Below are 23,852 nucleotides of genomic sequence, written 5' to 3' on the forward strand. Positions count from 1 at the left end.
AGAAATAGAGAACCAACAGGTAGTCGACCATGAACCTAGAGCATGTGACAGATACCAAAGCAGAATAATCCTGAAAGTCATGAGTTAAGGTAGAATTCAGGTGCTTAACAGCTAGATAAGTGATTTGTGGAAAGAAAAATAAAGTATGCAATACCCACACCCAAATTCAGGACACATCTGAGTTTAAGGCTAAAACGGATGAACAATAATAGTAAAAAGGCAAGCACCCAAGCAAGGAGCTAGGTATCTGTGAATCAAGTACCCAGAGCAGCATTCCAAAACACAGAATAAAGAAGACAGATTGGGGGGAAAAAAAAATCACTGTGGTAGCCACAGGCCCCAGTAAAGAGACCTTGTGGAGAGGCAATCATCTGTCCGGCCAAGAGCCTTAGCACTTCTACAAAGGCACGAACCAATTCCATAGCAGAACAGCATGTTTGAGAAGTAAATAACTGCATCTGGACAAATGAAGGGAAATCCCCAGCAAATCCGAACAAGTAAGTTTCACATAAAAATGCCCTTCCCCTCTCCATTTAGCCTTTTCCTTTCTTGGAATTGGATGGATTTTAAACAACAACTGTGCACTTATTTCTGGATCCATTCTATGAATTCCATGTGAAATATGTGCACATTTCTTCTTTAATTCATACCATTTCCCCTGGTCTCTTAGCTCTAGGGGGAATTAGGAGTGTGATATAACCAAGTAAAGCAGAATAGACAAGGAAAAGACCAGAGGTCAAGGAGTCCAAGTTTTAATCTCTGCTGCACAATCCTTTCAGAGTTTGAAATGAGAGAAGTCTTTAACTTCAGAAAGTTGCTTTAGAATCATTTTAAAGAGACCAGGGAAGTCTTTATTCTTGGGAATCATTTGGTTTAATCAGGACATTAATACTCAAATTTAAGAGAAGACTATCAAACAAAATCTCTTCTTTCCTCGGGAGCCAGTTACTTTAATAACACGTGTGACAACAGATCTTTTAAAAAATATTCTACCAAGAGTGAGAAACCAATTTTTAATAATATATTTTATTCAATAGTCATTGTTCTGGTGAAAAGCCTCAACTAACAGCCCTAACAAAATACTTTTTATAATTTTACCCATAAATCCCTCTCTCTGATTTCAATTATTACAACTACAATGGCTCAAATTGATAATAATGCCACAATAATAATACTTCACTTCTAAAAGCTTCCTGTTGGCTTGGTACTTTCATTTTCCTATCATTTTTTCAATTGTAATGAACAAATAGGTATCAAATGATTCTCTAGGTCATTTGAAAGAACATGGAAACTTGAAGATTGACTCTAATAGTCCTCCTAGGATTGTCAGCAAAATTTGATTTGAGGATCTCTTGATTATTTTCTGTGTTGTGTCTTTGGTGCTGAAAAATAAGATTTAGTATGTCACATAGCTCTGTTTATGATCAGATTAATATCAAGGAAAGTAGATGTTCTAAGGGGAAGAAAGGGAAATTTTCTCTTTATTACATGAATTTTCCAGAGCAAAATATTCATATGTAATGACAGTACCTATAAACATTACTGGTATTGTAACTTTTTAATTAATAAACAAAATTTTTTAAAATCTACAAAAAATATCCTGAAGGCACACAGAAATCATTTTTAATTTTGTTTTTAACCAATCAGATATGTTTATGAAAACTGGGATGTTGTTGTCGTTTCAAAACTCTGAAAGGAAACTCATTTTACAATCATTTTATTGATTAACTCATTCCAAGAGAAGCCCCTTCTTTGTCTTGCTACAGAATTTTCTCTAGAGCCATAATAGGCTTATAAAAATATAAACACCACACAATGCTAGAAAGTAAAATAAATCCCTTGAAAACTTTCCGGGGGGGCACCTGGGTGGCTCAGTGGGTTAAAGCCTCTGCCTTCCGCTCAGGTCATGATCTCAGGCAGGGAGCCAGCTTCCCTTCCTCTCTCTCTGCCTGCCTCTCTGCCTACTTGTGATCTCTGTCAAATAAATAAATAAAATCTTTAAAAAAAAGAAAAGAAAAGAAAACTTTCCAGGATTTTTTTCTAATATCTTGCTCTTTAGTAAATTAAAAAGAAGCAGCAAATTAGCTACAAAGTACAGCTCTACTGTGGTCAGAACTTTTGCTGCACTTCAGTGTAGAATCTATACTTCAAAATAAAAGTCTTCAACTATCAGCTGAGGAAATGCGATGAGAAATCAGAATGCACCTTTATGCTCAGAAAGTTGTCTCCAACCCTCCTGTTGTGTTTATTATTTAGATATTACTGAGTGCTTAAGAGTTTCAAGAATGAGAAGCCCCTGTTTACTAGAAAGAACTAGAAAGTATTTTATCAATAGAACAACCTCAAAACCTGTTGACTGTTGTGGCAGTGATCCCTAATGTTCTCATTTAACTCAATAAAAATTTTAATCCTGCCCCAATGGAAGAGAACACTTCTGTGAATGGCAGTTTTCAGTCAGTGGCATCTATTTGTGATGCTACATTCAACTAAAATCAACCAGCAGGTGTATAAAAATAGGAAGAATTTCATAAAATTTCCATTTGGTCCTCCAAATGTATAGATCAGTGACCAAGATTCTCAAATGTTCTAAGAAATATAGGTAAGAGACAAATGTCACTGTTAAAAAGTATCTTTTCAAGTAAGAAAAGCCCCTTTCAAACCAAAGACAAAAGATTTTATGACATGACCATACACTGACATATATGCCCTTTCCTTCTTGTATTTCTCTTTACTTAAAAATTCCTTTCTGCTTTCCATTTTCCTTTATATATTTCTCCAATTTTTGCACCATTTTTTACCAAGCTGCTCCTTTTACTCCTTTCTCATTTCTTGACATTTTAAAGTCTCATCTCTTTGTCTTTTCCTCATTTTTACTCACACCTGCTGTGAATCTTCTCTTTGTAGAGCACCAGACTACATTCCACACTTTTCTGCTTTCATTTAGAAATAGTGTAAGTCATCAAAAAAGAGATATCTCAAAGATATCTCAAGACCCAGCAACCAAAAGGAAAATCGTAACAAAAAAATTATAAATCCTACTTAAGTAATGAAATCCTTTTCAGTACAACTGTGATCAAGAAAAAGGACTGTTTAAATTACCAACATTGTTGACAGAGAGAATCAAAGAGGATTTCATAGAGAAATGGGATATTACCCAATTGAAAAGGAATTAGTAGTTTAGTAGCTTCATGTATTGACAATTCCACTAACTTCTGAATTCAGGATTAATCTTTGTTCCTTTAACTCTGAGCATAGCGATTTTTCTATAATTAGTACTTAATAAATACATATTGAATTTCATTAAACTAATATCTAACTTGAGTCAAGTCTCCAACTACCATCAAAACTGCCTGGTTAGTTAAAAAAAAAAAAAAGAAAAAAGAGAGAGAGAGAGGAAGAAAGAAAGAGAAAGAAAAAAGAAAAAAAACTGTCTGGTTAATTATATGCCTATATTTCTTGTGGTGAGTTTCTTATACTCATGTACAGGTAAGAAAAATGAAAAACAGTCATCTTAACACTGGCTAATTTAATAGTTAATGATTACTATAGTCTACTGTATTCACACGCCTCCTGTAAAGACCATTAGATTATTTCCAAATTTTCCAACAGTATTTTCAAGGCAGTATTCTGATGTTGATTTAACAGATTAGGAAACAATCCCAAGATTTTGACTAGCCCAATGAACTAATCTGCTATGTAAAGGAGTGAGGGTCTGGACATGTGCCTGTCTGTTGCTAAAGTCCATGCTTTCTTACTGCACTGCAAGTGTAGTCCTAGGAACAATAGAAAGGACTAGGGACTAGAGGGGAGGGAGTTACAAAGGGAGATTCTGAAGATCAAAACAATTAATACAACTTATTAAAATAAATATTTTTTAGAAATTTCCATTTCAACAAGTCAGGCATTCTGGTCATTTATCTTTGTACGTAGAGGGACACACTGTTTGAAGTTGTACTCAATCAGAGGTATGTTCCCAATGTGCCTGCTGTCTTCTCTCACTTGATTACAGGAAAACTAAAATATGCAGCCAAGTATGCAAGCTTACCAGCATTGGTTACATCTTCCTCCTTATTTACTGCTTGAAAGTATGCTCATTTCTTTGACAAACAATACACTTAGTCAAGAATAACTCTATTATCCTTCTGTAAACAGGACTGTTGCAGAGGTGACACTCAGTTTCTGCAGCAGAGGCAAGCAGATGGTACTTCGTGGCTCCCCACTGGCCGGGCCACTGAGTGGCTTTGATGGCAGCCAGTTGCCTGCCCTCTCAGGGTAAGACATTCGAATACAGCTGCTCTTTGGGGAGAGAGATGGGCAAGAGAGGCAGAAAAATGACTGTCTAGAGGGGAAAGAAGTAGAAGGGAGGAGGTCAGGACAACAGGCTCCCTTAGAACTGGTTCATTTTACCAAATAATTGCTGCAGAGGAATAAAGACCATTGATATACAGTCTCGGTTTTGTCATGGGACAAAGCATAACATTCAATCTGACGTCTGGGCTTCTTGCCCATAATAAAACGTATCGCATAATGAGACTGATTTCCTGCATAAAAAAGAGGTGAATAATTTTTATTTCCAGTGCAAATTATCACCATTAGTTCACAAAATGCTTTCCTTGTTCAGGAATTACAGGAAGGAGGAGATGTCAAAACAGAACATAAAGGAGAAGCAATTTAAATACATTACTAAATCATAATCCTTTTATGGGATTCTATAGTTTACCAAACATTTTCACCATTATTTGGCTAAATTGGACCAAAACCAAACCTTTTAAGACAGGGCCTATTATCCCTCTTTTACAGGTGAAAAATCTAGGACTGATTGGGTTATATAACTTACCCAAGGTCTCTCTGGTTGTGTTGCTTAATCTTATGTGTCACCTTGAATGGTTACAGTTTTCCCAGATTAAACATTATTTCTGGGTGTGTCTGTGACAGTATTTTCAGATGAGATTATTATTTGAATTGATGCCTTCTAGGTAGACTGCCCTCCCCATTGTGGGTGGGCACCATCCAATCCACTGAGGGCCTGTATAGAACAAAAGGCAAAAGAAGGAGGAATTCATCCCTTTTTTGATGCCTCACTGTTTGAGCTAGGGCATCTCACCTCATCTTCTCCAGTCCTCGGTATTTACAACATCAGTTCCCCAGGTCTTCCAAATGGAATAAGTCACACCAGGGGCTTTCTTGGATCTCCAGCTTTCAGATGGTTGTGGGACTTCTCAGCCTCCATAACTGCATGAGCCAATTCCTCATCATATATATATATATACATGCAAATACACACACACACACACATACATATACAGAACGTACTTGTTCTGTTTCTCAGGAGAACCCTAAGAAAACAAAGAAGCTGGGAATTTACCAGGAACTTCAAATCTACACTCTGGGAATACACTTTCCATGAGACCACACCATTTTCCAACCATGTATTTCACTTGTGAAGAAGCATCTGTGTAGAGCCAGCTGCATTGCTCTTATCTTCCCACAGCCTGGGCATGTGACTTGTGCAGGTGTACAAGGTCCTGCAACCAGGAGGTCCCTTCACTTGGTTGAATAGACTGCTGTCACCATCTTGATATCTGAACAAGGTGCCCCACCCTGCCATTTGGCACCGTGGCCAGCCTACCCACAATACCCTGCAGAACCCTACCAGCAGAGATCATACTGAACCTTGATGGGGAGGGGGGGTAGTAATCTTTAGTTTCCAGTAGATGGCATCCTTTTCTGAGGGAACTTCTAAGACCTCTAAGATGGGCCCCAGTTACCTCTGATCTCATCTCAGCCCTTCACACTCTACTCCAGCCACATTATCTTTTGGCTCTTTTTCTACACTATCTCCTCTGCCTAAAACACTCTTGCCCCAGATACACCATATCTTACTACTCCTCTTCATTTCTCTGTTTGAATGCTATTTCAACAAAGAGGCCTTCTCTGATCATCCTGATGACAACAATGCGCCTTTTGCCACCCCGTCATATACACTTAATTTTTCTTTATAGCACTGGGCTACCATCTTCAATAATGCATAGTCATTGGTTTAATCTTCATTGTTGTTCTGCTGAAACATATTCCCCAAAATTTATATGTTGAAGCCCTAATCCCTGGTACCTCGACATGTAACTGTATTTGGAGATAGGGACTTCAGAGAGGTGATTAAGTTAAAAAGAAGGTGTTGGAGTGGGCCCTAATCAAATCTGACTAGGATCCTTACAAGAGGAGGAAATTCAGGCACAGAGAGACACACCAGGGGCACTCACAAAGAAAGGAAAAATCATCTGAGGACACAGAAAGAAGGTGCATCTGCAAGGCAAGGAGCGGAGACCTCAGGAGAAACTAAATCTACTGATACCTTTATCTTGGACTTCTAGCCTCCAGAACTATGAGAAAATGAACTTCCATCCAGTTAAAGCCATCCAGTGTGTAGCATTTTGTTATGACAGCTCAAGCAAACCAATACAACTGATTTTGCCATCCACTAGAATGTGATGTCTCTGAGAGCAAGGATTTTGTTTTGTCCACTGCTACAGGCTCAGTGCCAAACAGCAGACACAGTAGATATTTTTAAATTGTTGAATAAGCAATGAATGATTTCGTAATTACTTAAGAGGAATTTGAAGGGAATCTTCAAATACTTTGTGGTACCAAAACTTTTTTATTCTATGCTACTTGAATTAATTATGTCATGGAAATAGACTTGGAAACCATTTTGTTAAACAGAGATTTTCACTGTAATGGGACTTGACCAGTTCTATGTTTTTACCTAGACTTATAATGCAGCCACTAATGGATTACGTCAGGACCAAGAAACCAGGGATCTCAATATGCCAGAAGGAAGGCTATATTGTCACATAGTGTTTGTTATTAGAAAAATTACAAAAAAACAACCTACAGCAAAAATCAATCAGGAACTAAAAGGATACCCTACTACCTGCATCCCATGCATTTCTTTGACAGTCAAAGTCAGTTACAACTAATTACTTCTAACACTTCTAAAGCTACATAACCATGGTTTCATTGGACAAACAAAGGCATTCAAATTGCTACATGCTCCTCAGATTGTGTCAATATTACTACAGCTTTTGTCCTCACATTAACAGGACAAGCAGGGGAGTAGCAAATTACCAATCAACACATTGATTGATAGTCCCACAGTTCTCTTAACTCCAATGCCTGGGGTGGCTAATATTCTCTAGGAGGCAACAGATATTGAGCTGGTTCCGGCATTTCTGCCTCTGATGACATTTTGACATGGGCAGTTAGGAGTCTGATATCTTCTACCAGGTAAGTAAATGGAACAACCTGAGTATCACAAGGTCCTAAAAGAACACAAGAGCTATATTTATCCCCTTGGCCACAGGATGCACAGCAAGCAATGTCTGCTTGCTGCCTAAATTAGCCCAGACCTAAAGTAAATATTATACAGATGTTCATGACTTCTATTTATAAATTGTGAGATCAAAAGGAAAGTGAAATTATGGCAGAAATTTCAGAGTGACTCCTATTTTACACTTGGCTTCCTCAAAAATCTTATTTCCGTGCCACTAAAAACAGGAAAAAGAATTAGATGTCCTAAGGGTACCTAATGCCAGCTACTCTGGGAAAGCTTATTAATACCTTAAGCCATTTAATTATCACCTAAAGTTCTGGAGTAACTATTCTTACCCATAGAAGGCAATGAATCTAAGGTTCAGAAAGGTCAAGAACTTGTCCAAGATCATACACTTAGGAGGTGAGAGAATAATGGGCATCTTCTCAGCATTCCAATTGCTGGCGAAAGAAGCTATCTCCTCCTTTTAGAAAGCCAACTTTCACCCTGTTCTCAGCCCTTGAGATTTGGTTGGGGAGACCTAATAACTGGTTCTGAGGAATGGACATGTCATGTAGGTCCCCTTGTCCACAAATAAAAGAATGACAATGACATCCGGGATTTTTACAGAAACTGCTAACCTGGTCAGATGTTACACTAGACCTACTACATGTCATCATAGGAAGAAACCGTGGCTTAGAATGAAACTACCACAGAGATCAGCAAAGCAAAAATGGAAAGAGATGGTTGAAAGGATTGGAAGAGAGAGAGAGAGAGAAGTTACAAAAACCTAGTTTGACTCCTGTACCTAGCCATGCCAGACAGTTCTCACGGGTATACATTCTAGGCTTTTCAGTTTGTCTGTCACTGAATTTTTTTCACCTAAAGCAAATGTAAGTATTTTTTGCTCTTGTATCTCACCATATGCAACCAGGAGTCCTGTAGAATACCTAAAATAGGGATTTATATTACTTTTAACAGAGTGTGTATTCATTTTACAATGTTATTTTCCCATGATTGACTCAATAATTTAGGCTTTCTTTCATTTCATTTCTTTATTTCATTTATTATTGAAAACAAATACCAACAAAGACAATTTAACTCCACTATCTTCAGTCTAGTAGTAATAATCATCAGAATGTCTACATGTATGTACAATATAGCATAGTGTCAAACCTATGAAATGAAGAAATAAATATATGAAGGGAACAATACCCTCTGATCCTCGCAGTGGCTGCTAAGGTACAGGCATAGCAAACCAAGGCTTGGAGAGCTCAGGGGACTTGACCAAGGTCACTCGACTAGTTAGGGGAAGTGAAAACATGACTACTCATCATTCTATTACAAATAAATTTTGGTATTACAGAGGCAGATAAACAATGATAGGTGTCCTTTCTTATAACTTATAAAGCTTTTCAATCAATTTAAGATAGGCAAAACAGCTTTAGAACCAATTAAAGATCTGTAGAACAGAGGCCTCATTTCTAAGTTAAGTAGCCAATTACAATTTTTCCAACATTGATTCAACTTTATTTTGAGGAACAGAATTTTTTGGATCTTGCTTTGCATCTTATTATATAAAATAGTTGAATATCTTAAAATACATGTATAAATTGTATACATATATTTCCTTATAAGATTAATGAATAAAGAAAATGAATGGATTTTGATGAATATTCATTTTGAAATCAGAGCTACATATGACAGTTGCAGCCCTGTATAAGCTTTACATACAATTTATTTCTAGCATTTTTGCATTTGGTTTTATGGTATAAATAAAAGTCCTCATTCCCACAGATAAATATCTGCAAAATCAGAATAGGATTATTTGATTGTTACAATCTATTTTCTTTGCCATCTCAGGATACTCTTCAAACAAGAGGAGATGGGACATTTATGTAGAAGACTGGGAAAAAAAGAAGGTAATTCCATTGAATAGGTTTTTTTGCTAGAATAATATAAGCTAATATTTATTGAAAGTTCTGAAAGCATTAGGATGCTTTCAGTCTTAAGGAAAAGAAAAATTAACAATGTTTTAAGCCAGTAGTTAGTGAACTCTTTCTGTAACGGGCCAAATAATAGATACTTTAGGCACATAGGTCACATCATCTCTGTCATCATCATAGAATTCCGCCTTTGCAGCATGAAAACAGCCATTGACAGTACGTAAATGTATGGGTGTGGCTGTGTTCCAACACACTTTATTACAAAAACAGTCAGAGGGCCAGACTAACTTTGGTGGGTAACTAACAGTATTTGCTAGACAATATTTCAAGCACTGTGATGAGTTCTTTACTTGGATAATCTCATTTTAACCCACAAGTGCCATAATTTTAATAGTTTCATATATTAGGAAACAAAAACTTTGAGGAGAAAATCAACTTCCCTAAGGCCACTCAAGTGATTTATGTTGAAGCTGGGACTCAAACCCCAGCAGCTTGACTTCAGAATCCATGCTCTACTGTTATAAAGTTAACACTTTGGAAGAGGCTTATAATAATCAAAAATATTTTATTTTTTAAAGATTTTATTTATTTATTTGACAGAGAGAGACACAGTGAGAGAGGGAACACAAGCAGGGGGAGTGGGAGAGGGAGAAACAGGCTTCCCACTGAGCAGGGAGCCTGATGTGGGCTCGATCCCAGGACCTGGGATCATGACCTGAGCTGAAGGATACGCTTAATGGCTGAGCCACACAGGCACCCCTCAAAAATATTTGTTTTTTTTTAAGATTTATTTATTTGACAGAGAGAGATCACGAGTAAGCAGAGAGGCAGGCAGAGAGAGAGGAGGAAGCAGGCTCCCCGCTGAGCAGAGAGCCCGATGTGGGGCTCCATCCCAGGACCCTGAGATCATGACCTGAGCCAAAGGCAGAGGCTTAACCTACTGAGCCACCCAGGCGCCCCAAAGATTTTATTTATTTATTTGACAGAGAGAGAGAGATCACAAATAGCAAAGAGGCAGGCAGAGAGAGAGGGGAAAGCAGGCTCCCTGCTGAGCAGAGAGCCCGTTGTGGGGCTCGATCCCAGGACCCTGAGATCATGACCTGAGCTGAAGGCAGAGGCTTAACCCACTGAGTCACCCAGGTGCCCCTCAAAAATATTTTAAATAAAACTGTATTAACTTTAAACATGGAATTCTTGAAATATCACCACAGACTCTAGAGGAAACTGTCTCAAAATCAGTATCTTAGAGTAACTATGGAATACTGTTGTGTTTATTTTTAGAACCACAGAACAATCTGTAAATGGACAGAAGAACCCAAAGAGGCTGAGAACCAGCAATAAGATCTAGCTACCTGTACAGAACTAGAGTGAATCCCCCCAGGAATCAGAGTGCTGAGTAGGGTGACATGGGGAAGTAGCTGATATAGACATGAATTATTTGAGAGGTCCAGCAGCAGACAGGATGGCCCCAGAGAAAGGACTTGAATTCTATATGGTCGTAGGGTCAGAATCACAATCTCAAGGAATAGGAAGACTAAAAGCATTATCAAAGCAGGAGTTAAGATGAAGGATGGGGATTAAAATATGCTACTGAAACTGGGATATAATGTTCAGCTTGGTCATTGGATTCTAGTTAATAAATCAAGGATATTAATTAGATCAGAATAAGAGCTGTCCAAAGACCTTAATATATAGCTCCACTCAAGCTATCTGCCTGGGGCTTCTTAATTTTCCCAAACCAGGAACAGCATTGCCTCCAAAACCTAAAGCTGGACCAAATTTTCAACCAGGAATTGATCCAAGGATGGAAATGATATGGGACAGAGCCTTGCCCTTAAAATATGCATTTATTCCAAAATCTGTTGAGTGAATTTTTACATCTTGAATCATACTTTGACATTAAAAAAATTAACCCTAACTGTGTAATAAAACAACAACCTTAAGAACTTCAACATTTATATAAATTCTGTCAAAGGCAGCCTATTTGAACCCTTTCATTCAACCTTTTCAAAAAGCTAATTATTCTGTATCTCCTTGACATACTCAAATAAAAGTCATGCTATATTAAATATAGTAGACTATTAATTCCTTTTCACATTCATTATCTTCATGAAATTTGAAATGGGCTCAGAGCAATCTCCAAACAAAAAGTACTACTGCTTGGCAAGCATGTGGCCATCACCAACCAAGACAATTTGCAATGGGATTGCACACCTTTGTGGTAATATTCCTTTAATAAAACACATCCAACCATCTAAAATGTAAGACTATTTTAGAGTGTATATAATACAAATTAGGTAAATAAAAGTACATAACGTCTTACCTGATTTGCTTGATGAATGTAAAATTGATTGGTTTTTCTCAAAACTCCCCTCCTCCTCCAGCTTCCCATTGTAACCAAGAACCAAAGTGGACATTTCTTGGTTGGCAGTAGACATTTCTAGCCTGGCTTATGAATTATGGACCTAACTAATTTCTTTCTTCCTCATCTTGACCATCTCCAGTCTTCTAAACTGATGCCAAAGAAATCCTTCTGAAACAAAGATCAAATTATACCCCTCTTTCATGGTTCCTAATGTCTCACATGACCAAGTTTAAACTCATAAGCAAGGTGTGAAAAAAAAGATTCTCTATATCCTGTCCTTGGCTCCCTCCAACACTTTGAGCTCTAGCCCCAAAACTACTCACTCTTTCCAAACAGAGGGTTATTCAAGTGTTTGTAATACTGTTCCCTTCACCTTGAATGGGCTTCGCCCATTGTCTCTGCAATTCAGAAAATTTCAACTCATTTTCCAAGGCCAAATTCAAATGTCTTCTTCCACAAACTTGTCTGTGTTAATTTTCTCCCCATGCTACACTTAAAACATAGTTTTCTTAGAGCCCACTATTCTGTAATCTCAGTATTCGTCTAATTCTTTATGTACTTTGGCCTAGCACAGTGCTAATTAAGTTCCTTAAGATTCCTTAACATATCTGAGAATATAACAGTTTAAAGAGAATTATATTTGATCATCCTCTGTACTGGATCTTAGACAAGCCCAAAAATCTCTGACATAACATCCCAGAAGATTCATTGGATAATTATGGCCATCTTTTAAATTGCAGATTATGTAATCAGTATATTTGAAAAATAACAGTGGTTACTTCAACATGCCTCTGGACGTTACTATAGTTTTTCAGACATCACTCTAAAATTCAGACTTTTTAAAAGTTAAGTCTCCTTAGTTGGTCCGCTCTACAGCCCTTATATTGAAGAAGAACATAGAATGTATGTTCCCAGCAGTACTGAAAACTACTGAACTATACCAAATTATATGTAAGGCAAATGCCCCTTACATGTAAAATCTCCTATTTTCATGGTTCTGATCTTCACTTTCTTGCTCTAAAAGTGTTCCCAGGTATTCTTGGGTACCCAGAGAATAGCAAACACAAGCTTATAAGTAAATATTTTCCCACCAGCCTGAATTTATGCCTGCTGGAATTATTACCAAGAACTATTATTTTCTGCGGTATCTCAGATACTGCAATACTCAAGATACAGAAGCTACCCAGTTATTCAGCTGCAAAGTAGGAGAATGTTTCTCTTTCCTTTGGGTTTCTGGCTGCTGGGGGATGTTGCAAAGCTATGCTACTTGTTTTACAGCAACCTGAGATATTGATTTCTAATCCCACAGTTTTCTTTGGGATTTACATGTAAATCAAGAGAGGTTAGATTTAGGGAATTGTTCTAAATGGGAAATGTTCTCTTTCCTTGTCTCTATTCTGCAATTGTGAAGGCTTTTGCTTTCCTTCAAATTTACCTCCTCTCAGCATGAAACTTTCCAAGAGGCAATGAGGTCCTCATGTGACTGTTTTCTACCAGCTTCACCCCACATGTTGGCAAGGCCTGCCCAGGCAAGTTTGATTCTCACTTAGACTGAAGCTGCATTACTAGCTAAACATAAAATTCTGTTCCTGGCACATACTAGATATTCAATAACGCTGTGTCATATAAATACATAAGAATAAAGTCAGATTGATGCATAATTCACCAAGTTGATCAACAGGGTCCAGCTCTTGGTTTCTTCCCTACAGCATTGATCCTTGGCTATCTCACTGTTTTCTTGATGACCTCCAAACTCAACCCTTCTATCATAACCAGAAAGTGTTCTCTCCACAGGCATCCAGTGTCTCTATCAGTATTATCCTCCTACTATTCCTATGAACGGACAGTTCAAGGTGGATCATGGCTCTCAGTTCATGAGATTGGAATGAGGCCAACCCAACCTCTAGCTCAGATACATACATGATTCAAGCTTTGCCAGTCAGAGCCATGAGCACTCATAGGCGATTCATAGTCATTTTTTCAGAGTGCAGCCCAATGAGTCTCAGAGCTCTGAACTATGGCTAAAATTATTAGGAAAAAGACCCTTTGTTTCAATTGAGCTGCTAAGCTGTAAGGATATAAACCTAGAGTTACTGCTGGCTTCTTTACCTAAGACATGAGAAAAGCCTTCCTGAGAAATAAAAATTGGAAAGCAAAACTGAGAGATGGAGAGACATGGATTCCCAACAGTATCAACGTGAGGCCTTTATCCAGTTGTTCTTACAGTCAGCATTATCCCTCCAAATTTTTCAGTTGTGTAACTCAATAAACTCCCTTTTTTGTTGAAACCAATTTGAGTCCTGAGTTCAGTTTTCATCACTTGTAACAAAAATACACCACAATATGACAAAGAAAAAAAATCATTGCTCATGTTTTCTGAATTCTCCGAAAGATAGTCTAATTAATGGCTTCCCCCCTAGAATCAACATTCTGCGTTCTGCCCAACACCATTAGTCATATTCATTATTCAGACCACAAGTCAAAAAAATCTGTATTAGTATATATATTTTTAAATGCCTAATAAGTCTAAAATCAATGTGATCATGACTATTTCTGGTGTCTTCGTGGTGGCAGGTTATATTTTCCGAAATTGGGCACAGCAATATTTCTGGTTCCACACATGTTTCTAGCATTTTGCCGCTCCCCATTCAGAGCTGGATTCTATTTTCCCAACCCTGGACACTGGGCTGGACTTTGTGAGTGCCTACATGAATAGAAAGCAGCAGATGTGATAACGCATGACTTCTAGACCTAGGTCATAAACAGCAATATATTTTTCCTTTATTCTCTCTCATTCTTGCGCTCCTTTTCTCTTCATCTTCAGAATCCAGCTACTACTTTATGGGGAAGACCAGGCCACTTAAAAAGTCTCTGTAGGGTGTTCCAACCAACAATCTCTAGAAAGTTCCCTGGCACCAACTATATGAATGAATAAGTCTTCAAATTATTTCCAGCCCCTATACTCAATTCTTTCAGCTGAGGTTCTAAATACTGCAGAGCAGAAACAAGCCATCTCATGATACCCACTCTTAATCCCTGACTCATAAGAGAAAATGAATGATCACTGTTGTTTTAAGCCACCACAATTTGGGATAATTTTTGTAAACAGCAATAGATAATGAATATGCCCATCTTTATTAATAACTGTCTTAATTCACATGATTTTCCTGAGACCTACATTTTACCACTATACTGGCTACCCCATATTTTAAGGCACTTAACACAGCTCTCAATCTCCCAACTTTTACCAGATAGTCTATTTTACTTTCTCTCCATAGATCTCATGCTATGAAAATTTATCTACTTAATAAGCTCCAATATACACACATCAACTTGCTTTTATATTTCTCAGTATTCAGATATTCCATAACTTTGATCAGGCTAAAATAATCAGAAATATTTTTATTTATAAATTATTTATTAATTCTTATTTCTAAAATATCAGAAATATTTTTAATATTAACCATATGTATATACAGACTCAAACTGAAAACCATTATCAAAGACAGAAAAAAACATAAATATTCCTAAACTGAATGCTAAAACTAAAGGTGTTGCTGCCACTAGTAATACTTGTTACTTTAAGAACTAATTCAATGGAAACAATAAGCTTTTTAATGACCTTATATTTTTTTGGAGCATATCAACAGTAATCTTTGAAAAGTTGTCTAATGTGAACCAATAACAAGAAAGTATTGCCAAACTAAAGAATCTGTACTCAGAAAACTATGAAGTACTCATGAATGAAATTCATGAAGACACAAAGAAATGGAGAGACAGTCTATGCTCATGGATTGGAAGAACAAATATTATGAAAATGTCTATACTACCTAAAGCAATTGACACATTTAATGCAATCCTAATCAAAATACCATCAATTTTTTTCAAAGAAATGGAACAAATTATCCTAAAATTTATATGGAACCAAAAAGACCTTGAATAGACAGAAGAATGTTGAAAAAGAAAACCAAAGTTGGTGGCATCACAATTCCAGACTTCAAGCTCTATTACAAAGCTGTCATCATCAAGACAGTATGGTATTGGCACAAAAAGGGACATGTAGATCAATAGAACCAAATAGAGTCCAGAAATAGACCCTCAATTCTATGGTCAACTAATCTTTGACAAAGCAATAAAGGATATCCAATGGAAAAAAGACAAGTCTCTTCAACAAATGATGTTGGGAAAATTGGACAGCCACATGCAGAAAAATGAAAATGGGCCATTTCCTTACACCACACACAAAAATAGACTCAAAACAGATGAAAGACCTCAATATGAGACAGGAATCCATCAAAATCCTTGAGAACACAGGCAGCAACCTCTTTGACCTCAGCCACAGCAACTCCTTCCTAGAAACATCGCCAAAGGCAAGGGAAGTAAGGGCAAAAGTGAACTATTGGGACTTCATCAAGATCAAAAGCTTTTATACAGCAAAGGAAACAGTCAACAAAACCAAAAGACAACTGACAGAATGGGAGAAGATATTTGCAAATGACATATCAGATCAAGGGCTAGTATCCAAAATCTACAAAGAACTTATCAAACTCAACACCCAAAGAACAAATAATCTAATCAAGAAATGGGCAGAAGACATGAACAGACATTTCTGCAAAGAAGACATCCAGATGGCCCACAGACACATGAAAAAGTGCTCCACATCACTTGGCATCAGGGAAATATAAATCAAAACCACAATGAGATACCAACTCATACCAGTCAGAATGGCTAAAATTAATAAGTCAGGAAATGACAGATGCTGGCAAGGATGCAGAGAAAGGGAAACCCTCCTATACTGTTGGTGGGAATGCAAGCTGGTGCAGCCACCCTGGAAAACAGTATGAAGGTTCCTCAAAAAAGTTGAAAATAGAGCTACCCTATGACCCAGCAATTGCACTACTGAGTATTTACCCTAAAGACACAAATGTAGTGAGCCAAAGGGGCACATGTACCCGAATGTTTATAGCAGCAACGTATGCCAAGACATTATATAATAATAGCCAAACTATGGATAGAACCTAGATGTCCATCAACAGATGAATGGATAAAGAACATGTGGTATATATAGACAATGGAATACTATGCAGCAGCCATCAAAAGAAACAAAATCTTGCCATTTGCAATGATGTGGATGGAACTAGAGGGTATTATGCTGAGCGAAATAAGTCAATCAAAGAAACACAATTATCATATGATCTCTCTGATATGAGGAATTGGAGTGGCAGGGTGGGGGGCTGTGGCAGGTAGGGAAGGAAAAAATGAAACAAGATGGGATCAGGAGGGAGACAAACCATAAGAGACTCTTAATCTCACAAAACAAACTGAGGGTTGCTGCGGGGTTGGGTGGTAGGGATAGGGTGGCTGGGTTATGGACACTGGGGAGGGTATGGGCTATGGTGAGTGCTGTGAAATGTGTAAGCCTGATGATTCACAGACCTGTACCCCTGGGGCAAATAATACACTATATGTTAATAAAAAGAAAGAAAAAGTATTGCCAAACTGACATTGCTTGGCACACTATACTTTTACTTTTCACACTATACTTTTATTTCCACAACTTCTCCCATCTTTTTGACAAAACTGCTAGTCAGCTCAGACAAACAACTAATAACTGAATTTTTTAAAAAATCTAATGGTTTTGTTTGTCTGGATTGAGCAGGTGTTTAAATAACTAATCCAGTCAAAATTATCAATAGAGCATGAGTCTGAATTTCATTCTCTACTTGCCCTTTCCATGATCTCTCTCTCTCTTTTTTTTCAAGAAGTGTTTTTACATTCAATCCAACTCAATAAATATTTATGTAATGGGGGAAAGGTGCCAGGGATACAGAAAAATATAACCCAGCCTAAGTCCTTGCCTCAGGGAGTGCATAGCTTAGAGGGTAATACAGTGAGGAAAGGCTATCCCAAAGGATAGAGGAGAGCCACATTAGCAGACTGCACACATGGTCATAATTCCCCCCATCCCATACCACTGTCCTCTGCAAAGTGCCTATGCCAATCCTGCCATCAGGAAGTAACATCAATTTCTCAATTACTTGGATCTGGGTGTGCTCATGTGACTTCCTTTAGCCGGTGGAATATTTCCAAACATAATACAGAAAGAGAATTGAAAAGTGCTTATGCCTTCTCCCAGATGTGATTACAAGTCTGAAACCTCTATATGAATGAATGCAAGTTCGTCTGTGGAGGAACAACATAGAGAAGAATCAAGGACTTGACAATGTGCCAGACCCCAGATACGTGAGTTAAGGTCATCTTACACCATCCAGCTCCATTCAAGCTGTCAGGGGACTTGGGTGGCATGATTGACTCCAAGAGAGACAAATGATCCTAATATCACCCAACTTAGCCTAGCCCAAATTGCTGACCCACATGATTGTAAGTAAACAAACCGTTGCTGTTTTAAACCACTAAGGTTTAGTGGTTTGTTCTACAGTAGCAAATAATACAGTAACTAGGGTGAGGGGATTGAAAGGGTTAAAAAAATCCTTAAAACCTGTGTACTAAAGAAGGAGAAAACAAATGACAGAAAGAGGCAGCAGAAGAACTTAAATTCTGAGATAAACAAGAGACTGCCTTGCAATATAGCAGATTTTGATTATAGCCATGATTCCAGGTAGATAATGCAGGAGAGTGCAGAAGCCAGCCTCTAAAATGGCCCCTTATGATCCTTGCCCCTTTTGATCCTATGCAACCCCAACAGAATACAGTAAAAAATAATAGGGTGTAACTTCTGAGGCCAGGTTGAGTACTGCAGCTTCTAGCCTGGTTTCTTGGATCACTCACTCTGACAGAAGTCAGCTCGTGCCAAGAGGATACCAAGCAGCCTCATGGAGGAACCCATGTAGAGAGGAACAAAGGCCTCCCACCCACGATAAGCATCAACTGGCCAGCACTAGCTCCGAAGTAAATCTTCCAGCCTCAGCCATACTTTAAACGACTATAAACCTAACCAATATCTGACTGCAACTTCATGAAAGTCCCAAAGCCAGAATCTTCCAAGCAAGCCATAAGCAAATTTTTAACAGAAACTATGAGAGATAGTGAATAAGCATTGTTGTTATAAGCCACTACGTTGTGGTGTGATTTATTATGTAGCTATAATAACTAATACAAGGGATCTGGCCATTACATTGACAAGTCCTGAGAAGAAGGGGTATATGGTATATACAACAATGACTCCCTGTTCATCATAACCCTGCTTCAATTCTCAAAAAAAAAAAAAAAAAAAAAAAAAAAGGATCACAGATCACTCTCTGGGAAATCCTCCCCCAAAGCTGGCATTCTTATTAATTCAACAGATAGAAATTAGCTGAATGAATTATTTTTAAATGATTTTAATCACTAAATCTAACACATGATGTCTTTTTTCATTTATGAATAATTCAGCAAGTGTCAAGTAAGTAGCTGGGGGAGTAGAGAAGTTCTGGGACTCACATCTTCACAGTGTTGTTGTGTCATTATAAGTCATTTCTGTTCTTTCCTATTGCTTAAAAGCTTTACATTTTAGAAGTAGTTTGTATTGGTAGAGTCTCTAAGGAAAACACAATTCTTATGACAATGATAATCATAATGTGATGTGATGAAATATCTTTCCCTAGAGTTTTTTGAAAATCAAATAGGTTAATGTCAGAGAAAGGAAAGTTCTTTTTGAAGGCAGAGAATGTGGTGGGGAACATATTGAGGTCTTCCTGGGTCCAAATACTTCCCATAGAGTTTCCTGGCATATGATTCCTAACTCTCAGATTTATCATCCTTGGGATTATAGGGACAAAGTATAGATATGAAGAACCAGAGAGTTATATCCTACTCTGACTTTGCCATTTTGTCTCAGCTCTGCCATTGTTCTAGATTGTAGGACCCAGGTAAGTGAGTTCATCAGCCTGTACTTTCAATTTTCTCAGCTATAAGGAAAATAATAATAGAGAAGAAATGTTCCTATCTTCTATTATTATGTGAGCATAAAATTAAGTACATACTTACATATTTTATTTTAATCTAACCATGTATAAATATCAATACATTGACCAGTCTTTTGCCTCAGACTCAAGGTCTTTTCTTTGAGGTCTTAAATTTTTTTTACCTGGAACAAAAATACAAGTACAACTGCAAAGCAATTGTTAGAAAAGAACTTTTCTAGGGCTTTATAATTTTTTCCCAATTCTTCACAATAGCATAACTCACACCTAATTTGGTGATTTTTTTTTTCAACTTGCCTTTATTAGTCAGTCTTTCCATCCAGTTTCATTTTCATGGAAATAATAATCCTATTTCTGCATTTCATTGGCTTATGCAGTCATTAAAATAATCAAATAACTATGGTAACAAGTTCAGCTGGCATACACAGCTTTGGAAACAATACTTCTATAAACACACAACTAAACTATTGAGAGCAGAAATGTGCAAGCATACCAGAAAGCAGTCCACTGTCATGAGTACTAAAGAATCAGTACTCATGAGTATCAGTCTGTACATGTTACAGAAGTGATAGAGAACACCAGTTACATCACTAGGGAATGTGATCGGTTCAAAGAGCTTCCACCATGTCTAGTGTGGTCTATAGAGTCAGAAAACCTTGAGTGTGCATGTCCCCTTTCCCTCTTGCTAGCATTGTGACTTTGGGAAGATGCAACATCTCTGAATTCCAGTGCTCCTACTAATATAGTAGAGATGATGACAATACTGAGAAAAGTAATGTAAACTTGTGTCTTGGGGTTTCAATCTCTGCCATTTACCAGGTGTATAATCTTAAGTAAGATATTTAATCTCTCCAAATCTGTTTTCTCACTTATAAAACGGCACTAAGAAGTGTACCGATTTTGTAGGGTTGTTTTTGAAGATTTGATGAGAAAACACACATAAAGCAATAAACTCAGTGATTGGTAATTTGTGAACAGTAAATATTAGTTGCTATTGCTTTTGCTAGAATTGGGAAAATTAAATTAGGAATGAATCCAAAGTACCTTATAAAGTTTCTAGTCCATAGTAGCCACTCAATAACTGAGAATATTAAATTCATATTGGTAAATGTTAATTTGATAATAGTTAAAAAGAGTAACTATTATCACCGTTCTTTTCATGGATGATATATTGTAGAAGCTTAGTAACCTAAGGGCACAAATTTAGCCTTAGAAATAACCTTTACATTTAAAATGCCAATTAAACTTTCTATTTTATACTGTATCCTAGCTAGATAATTCATTTTAACACACACACATACACACACACAAACACACACACACAAAGAAATGTCACTATGTCTTAGTAATTGAGTGACACTCTTCATCCTGAAAGCCATACATGTTAGATAATACTCAACCCAGAAAGAATTCTAAACCCAATGGTGTGTTTCAATGCCCTTAACAGGAAAAAATTCAGTTCGTTCACCCTTTAACTTACTGAAAAAATTTTAGAATTCTGTGTGTAAATCTAATACATTTTGCTGGTGCATTATACTATCATCATCTGCAAAAGAGCTAAGCGTGTCTATCGCCAGCTTATTTACAAGGAGTATACGATTCTAATGTTCTTTCTAAAATATAAAATCCTATAAAATGTATAATAAACATTTTGTTAAATTACTTTTGAAAACAGCAGTATAAAAAGATCCACTACTTGGGGCGCCTGTGTGGCTCAGTGGATTAAAGACTCTGCCTTCAGCTCAAGTCATGATCCCAGGGCCCTGGGATCAAACCTCGCATCCTGCTCTCTGCTCAGCAGGGAACCTGCTTCCCCCCTCTCTCTGCCTGCCTCTCTGCCTACTTGTGATCTCTGTCAAATAAATAAAATCCTTCAAAAGATCCACTACATCTTTGTGTTTATATTACTTACAGCACCATGCTCATACACCTGGACCCACACATCACCACAGCAAAGCAAAGGAAAGGAGTGCCTCGTCTGAGTGCTTCCTGTGGGGCTACCAGAACCTTTGGGGGAGAGGGGGGTCCGAGCATATTTTAGACAATGGCACCTCCTTTGCCTCAACTTTCAAAAATAACCCCTAAAAAAGGAAAGCGAATCTAAATTGTCTCCATAATTTTCTGGTGAGAGCTGAGAAGGTTCATTCACACACAAGCTCTTTACCTTGCTGCTCTTTGCTGAGTATAAAATTGATCCATCTGTCCATCTTGTCTTATCATTTCTTACAAATTGCTTACATTCAAATTAGCCAATAGATGCTATACCTAAAATCATTAAGCCCTGAAAACAAAATATGTAATTAAGGTATGCCCTCCCCACCTCCACTACCACTGTGAAAGTACTCACTCCACAGCCTTTGGTGCAATTGTTGCTCTTAAGTTTTCTTTGTGAAGAAGGATTTGGTGACTCCTGACCCTTGAGGGTTGTTCTTTGACCCATCGCTTTTCTCCACCATCTGGCCTGTTTACTTGAAGCAAACGCCTTGGGTCAGAGGGCAGAGCAGACATGTGGAGGGACAGCTTTGTCATAAAAGCAATAAAGAATGAGTAGGCGCCTCGGAACATGGCTCTGTGCATTTTGTTCAGCTGCTGAGCAGAATGAGGTAAGGTTAGTCATATGGCTAAAAACAAAATAAATAAAAAGTCAGTTACCACACAACAGAGGAGTAAGATACAAGATGTTTGAGTTCAAAATCTAAGTGTTGTTTCCTTTTCCATTTCGGAGAGAGGTACTTTTTATGCTTTACTGGGCACATTACTAAACAATATGTTACACCAGACACAAGGGGGAAAGTTGTTCTAGGCTAAATTAACCAGATTGATTATTCAGGAAGAGTGTTGATAGTCCAATAATCCCCAAGCAACAAAATTAGAGATAGATATGATAGAGTAAGGAACTAAAGATCAGGTAATCAATTTTTTCATATCCAGGGCCCATAGTATAATGAGATAATAATGATGATTTTATTCTTGATAAACTGAAGCTTTTTGAAAAGAATGACTCAGAAGTGAACACTGACGTACATTGTGTGCACCTACTTTGGACCCCCAGACAAGGAGTCCTGTGCAATGATCCTTTGTCCCTTATTTTGGCATTTGTTCTAGACATTAAGCCCTATCAAACGAGGCTTTAAAATCTTTAGCACAGAAGCGCCTTACCAAAAACCTTAAGTTTCATTAATCAAAAGTACCTCTGGCTCCCCTTATACAGCTTCTCTGGATTCTGAAAATCTTTCCAAAGTCTATTTCTTCTCTCTAGTTCACAAAGATTACAAATGATCTTTCACTGACACAGATTGTTTTCCTGTTGCCAAAGGATGCATTTTTCTCCACAATTCTAGAATGCACCAAGAGAAAAGAGGAGATGGAAAACCTGATTCTGCTCGTTTCTGGGTGCTGTTCTCACTTGTGTACCTTTGAGAAGTTCAGAAGAAAAACAATGCCTTGAAATAGAAACTCAAGAATGATTCCCGTTTTATGCATTCTCAATGTAAAGGGGGAAAATTGCTATGCATCTTGAGATGAAAATGATTAAAGGGAAGAGTTAGTCAGCAAAAGAAAATGAAAAAGGAATTTCCCCTCAGAAAAAAAAAAAAAGTAATAAAACAAAGGAAAAAAGATTAAAGGAAGCCTCCATCTTCCAGTCTGATCGTCAAGGGATAGTTCTTCACATTGCAGATACACTTTGATCCTGGAAACTCTGCATTTTTAGTCTTTGCCAAGTTGGTAAAAGGGATGTCCCTTGTGGAAGATTTTCTCATATGGAGCTTTTCAAAAAAAAAAAAAAAATCATATATATCATGACTTCCATCCCTTGCAACGTTTCTCTTGAAAAATTCATGGCACAGAGCATAGCCATTCTCTTTCCAATTCCACACTTTCTGTAAGAGCATCTATTTGCCCAAGTTTGTCCTTGCCAGTTTCAGAATTGATCACACTATAGAAAATTTATAGATGCACATGGAGACCATACTAATGTGTCCACTTATGTGCAGAGAAGGGATTCTTAGGGTTGCTTCGAGGAAAAAGCCTTCCTGTGACACTTCCCCCATTCATATTTAATAAACTAGTTCATGCAAGAAAGAGCACAAAGAGCAGGGGCTTTGGAAACAGACAAACTAGGGCATGAGTACTAGCACCAGCACTTACTAGAGGGGTGAACCTGAGCAAAGTATTCAATCACTTTGAGCCCCAATTTCCTTTTTATAAAAGCAGAGATAGTAAATTTCCACTTCTCAGGACTGCTGTGGAGGATGAATTGAGATAACGTGGGTCAAAATACCTAGCGCAGCATACTCCTCAAATGTTGC

The sequence above is a fragment of the Meles meles genome, chromosome 11, assembly GCF_922984935.1.
Source record: "Meles meles chromosome 11, mMelMel3.1 paternal haplotype, whole genome shotgun sequence".
In the NCBI taxonomy this organism is placed as follows: domain Eukaryota; kingdom Metazoa; phylum Chordata; class Mammalia; order Carnivora; family Mustelidae; genus Meles; species Meles meles.